This window comes from Bison bison, unplaced genomic scaffold (assembly GCF_000754665.1).
Source record: "Bison bison bison isolate TAMUID 2011002044 unplaced genomic scaffold, Bison_UMD1.0 scf7180017864283, whole genome shotgun sequence".
NCBI classification, from domain to species: domain Eukaryota; kingdom Metazoa; phylum Chordata; class Mammalia; order Artiodactyla; family Bovidae; genus Bison; species Bison bison.
In genome coordinates this window covers 3,079,773-3,084,713 of record NW_011494855.1, presented here as the reverse complement: position 1 = coordinate 3,084,713, position 4,941 = coordinate 3,079,773, and the positions used below count along the sequence as shown (strand labels likewise).

At 38.3% G+C, this 4,941-nt stretch overlaps 1 pseudogene; it reads left to right on the top strand.

The window, feature by feature from the left end:
- Nucleotides 1–1,701: 1,701 nt before the first annotated feature.
- On the top strand, nt 1,702–3,131 carry LOC104995540 (annotated as a pseudogene).
- Nucleotides 3,132–4,941: the final 1,810 nt, after the last annotated feature.

The window sequence follows — 4,941 nt, the reverse complement described above, 5'->3', positions numbered from 1 at the left end:
TACCATCTGAGCCATGAAGGAAGCCCTGGAAACAGCAAGAGACTTCATATTTTGGGGCTCCAAAATCAATGCAGATTGTACCTGTAGCCATGAAATTAAAAGATGCCTGCTCCTTGGAAGAAAAGCTATGACCAACCTGACAGCATATTAAAAAGTAGATGCATTACTTTGCCAACAAAGGTCCATCTAGCCAAAGCTATGGTTTTTCCGGTAGTCATGTATGTTTGTGAGAGTTGGACTATAAAGAAAGCTGAGCACCAAAGAATGGATGCTTTTGAACTGTGGTGTTGGAGAAGACTCGAGAGTCCCTTGGCCTGCAAGGAGATTCAACCAGTCCATCCTGAAGGAAATCAGTCCTGAATATTCATCGGAAGGACTGATGCTGAAGCTGAAACTCCAATACTGTGGCTACCTGATGCAAAGAACTGACTCACTGGAAAAGACTGATGCTTAGAAAGATTGCAGGCAGGAGAAGGGGACGATAAAGGATGAAACGGTTGGATGGCATCACTGACTCTATGGACATGAGTTTGAGTAAGCTCTGTGAGTTGGTAATGGACAGGGAAGCCTGGTGGGCTGCAGTCCATGGGGTTGCAAAGTGTTGGATATGACTGAGTGATTGAACTAGACATTGAAGAAAGAAAAAGCTTGGTAAACTTGAAGACATAGTGATAGAAAACCACAAAAATTAAATACAGAAATGAAAAATTTTAATCTTAAAAAATGACAATTTTCTTTTTCAAATTCAGTAGAAACTACAAACTTACAGATATAATAAATCCCAAGCACATGCACAAAATAAACTGCACCAAGACACATTATAATTAAATTACTCAAACCTGAGGATAATGGAAAAGTTCTTAGAAGCATTCAGAGAAAGAAAAATACGTTATAAATGAAGATAAAGGGTCAGGGTCAGGATAGTAGCACATTTTTCACTGCAAACAAGACGGGAGAAAGTGGTAGAGTAACAACTTTAAAGTACTAAAAGGTAAAAATTGTCAACATAGAATTTAAACTCCAGAAAATATCTTATAAAATGGAAGGTGAAATATTTTTTGTATGCAGAAGCTAAAATAATTTATCACCAGCAGACAAACCTATAAGAAATGTTAAAGGAAACCTTTCAAATAAAAGGAAAATTACATCAGATAAAAATGTAAATCTGCACAAAAGAATGAAGAGTTTAACAGTAGTGGCAATTACATGTGTAAATATACAATAATTTTTTCTTATATAATCCTTCTTATGAGATAATAGAATGGAACATAAAATTTAAAACACATGCAGAAGTTTAAGGTAGATAACACAAAGACTAGGGGGCAGGTAGGAAGCATATTATTGCAGGTATTCTTATGCTTTATGTGTAAAGAGGTAAAATAACACTTAAAGATAGATTGTGATAAGTTAAAGATGTATGCTGTAAATACTGAAGGAATCACTAAATTAAAAAATAATAATAATTTTAGTAAGCAAAAAAATATATAAAAAATAAAAACAGAAAAAATATACTCAATTTGAAAATGCAAGAACAGACAAAGAGCAAATAAAAGAAGGCACAAGTAGTAGTAGATTTAAACCTAACTCTTGGAAGTGGCCATCTAGAGCCAGGGGCTCAGTGGGGACCAAGCTTGTCCATGAGGCGGCAGCGACGGTGGCTTCTTGCCAGGCAGGTTCAGGTTTCAGGGGCCAGTGGCCACCATGATCCTGCTGGAGGTGAACAACCATATCATTGAGGAGACGCTCATGCTCAAGTTTGAGAACGCAGCCGCTGGGAACAAACCAGAAGCTGTAGAAGTAACTTTTGCAGATTTTGATGGAGTCCTCTATCGTATTTTGTAGGAGATAGGAAGACTAAAAGAAAAGCAGGCCTTGTCAAGGGCTGCAAAAGAAATTTATAATTATTGATAAACTGGATGCTATAAGGCATGAGAGTCTTGGAACAAGTCCAGAGGGAACAGTTCATAGTCTTGAAAACAAAATATGATACTGGGGTCACCAAACCAACCCCAGACCGTTTCTCAACTGGCGTCTCAGAGTCATATGTTTCATGTATCCGGTGGAAAATCTATAGATAAGAATATTAGTTTGAGTTACTGATTCATTATTGATTATTGTTTCTTAATTACTCAATAGTTAACGATCACTTTGTTCTGTGGCCCTAAAGGCCACATGAGTTATAGCTTAGCTCCCCGCATATTCTTTCTTTCATGGCTGAAAGTATAATAAAGCTGGCTTGGATTCAGTTTCGGCACCTTCACCTTGGAGCAGCGTTGGTCCTCTTTTCCTCGCTTTTCACTGAATTCTTGTGTCTTGTTTCTCATTCTCTTGCCATATGGCACTTTCAGAAATCCTGCTTGTCGAGCCAGTCTCAACAATATTTCAAATCCTAATGGAGACAAAATAAAAGTGATGGTCAGTTTTTCTTTGAAATTCTACAAGGAACTTCAGGCACATGGTGCTGATGAGTTATTAAAGAGGGTATATGGAAGTTACTTGGTAAACCCAGAATCAGGATACAATGTCTCTTTGCTATATCACCTTGAAAATCTACCTGCATCCAAGGATTCCATCATGCATCAGGCTGGCATGTTGAAACAAAACTGTTTTGCTTCTGTCTTTGAGAAATACTTCCAGTTCCAAGAAGAGGGCAAGAAAGGAGCGAACAGGGCAGTTATCCATTATAGGGATGATGAGACCATGTATGTTTGAGTCAAAAAAGGGCAAAGTCACAGTAGTCTTCAACATAGTGTTTAAGGATGACGGATGATGTGGTCATTGGAAAGGTGTTCATGCAGGGCAGAGCCAGCCACACAGCCCAGCAGGTCCTCTTCAGCCACACGGGGGAACCTCCCCTAGAGCTGAAAGATCCTGAAGTCGCCATGGGCCACAACATCGGCTATATCACCTTCGTGCTGTTACCTTGCCAATCCAATGCCAGTGCTCAAGACAACACCATCAACCTGATCCATACGTTCCCAGACTACCTGCACTACCACATCAAGTGCTCGAAGCCCTATATTCACACACTTTGTTCTGTGTGTGAAACATCCGACTTCCTCAAGGAGCTGAACTGTGCATGCCCAGATGCCAAGAAAAAGGAAATGAAAACAATCACGGGGAAGACGTAACTTTTGGGAACAGGAAGAGGAAACAGCTGGCAACTAAAGGCTGGAATACTTGCTACGGGATAATCGTAGCCTTTAATGTTGTACCTCTTCAGGTTCTTAAGGGATTCTCTGTTTTGGTTCCATTTTGTACATGTTTGGAAAGTAATTTGCAAAAACAAGCTGTGCTTGCAAAGACTTCGTGGTTCCCAAGAATTAAAAAACAAAAAAACTATTCCACTTGATCAATTTAATTCCTTGTCTTTATCTTTGCTCCCTCACTCCCCTTTCCCTCCCCCTCTTTTCCAAGCTGTTTTGCTTTGCAGTATGTTACTGGTAATGACTTGCAGGATAATGCAATCTAAACTTGTTTTCTGTATGTATTTGCGTTCAAAACTTCTGTATCTAAAGAAATACGGTTGGAGTCATTAATAAAGAAAATCTTTATATCTTTTATTTTTTCCCCAGGATAATAGTAATAAAATCTACTTTATTTTTTTTAATTTTATTTTTTAACTTTACAATATTGTATTAGTTTTGCCGTATATCATGACATGAGTCCGCCACAGGTATACACGTGTTCCCCATCCTGAACCCTCCTCTGTCCCCGTACCATCCCTCTGGGTCGTCCCAGTGCACCAGCCCCAAGCATCCAGTATCATGCCTCGAACCTGGACTGGCAACTAGTTTCATATATGATATTATACATGTTTCAATGCCATTCTCCCAAATCATCCCACCCTCTCCCTCTCCCACAGAGTCCAAAAGACTGTTCTATATCTTTATATCTTAAAAAAAAAAAAAACTAACCCTAAAGGTAATTGTATTAATGTAAATATTGTAAATATCCCCAATTAAAATGCAAAGATTACTAGACTGCATAAATAAGCAATAATCAACTATACGCTGCCTACATGAAGCAAACTTTCAATACACAAATGATAAAAAATGAAAGGATGAAAAAGATAGGTCATATGTATACTAAGCAAAAGAAAGCTATGCAAATATTAGGCAACATAGATTTCAAACAATACATCATGCCAAATGTGATAGGTAAAATAATATTCCTCTTCCTGTAAATATGTTCATGGTCTTATTCTAGAACAGTGAGAAATATTACTTTACATGGCCAAAAGGACTTTGCATGTGTAACTAGGTTAAATAATTTTGTAGTGGGAAAGTTATTTTGGATTATTCAGATGTGCCCAAGGAATATGTAACCCAAATAACTCCATCTCTTTTAAATAAGTTGAATTTGTAGTTAAAAACCTTATCCCTAAGAAAACTCTAGACTCAGATGTATTTGCTGGTAACTACCAACCATTTGGAAAAGTATTTTCCACTTTATCTCTTCCAGAAGTTACAAGGGGAAGTAGGACTTTTAACTCATTCTGAGTGAAAGTGGCTCAGTCATTTCCAAGTTTTTGCCACCCTGTGGACTATACAGTCTATGGAATTCTCTAGGCCAGAATACTAGAGTGGGTAGCCTTTCCCTTCTCCAGGGGAGCTTCCCAACCCAGGGATCGAACTCAGGTCTTCCTTATTGCAGGTGGATTCTTTACCAGCTGAGCCATAAAAACTTCATTTCTCAGGGTAATGAAGTAACCATTACCCTGAAACTATTACCAGACAAAACAATTACAAGAAAAGAAAACTGTTAGTATTTCCATTAATCTAGGAGGTGGATCAGAGAGAATCTTGTTGCGATTAGGGTCAGAGTGTGTACTTCCTATGTTTTCTTCTAAGAGCTTTATAGTTTCTGGGCTTACACTTGAGTCTTTAATCCAATTGTGTGTGTGTGTGTGTGTGCGCACGCATGTATAGTGTTAGGAAG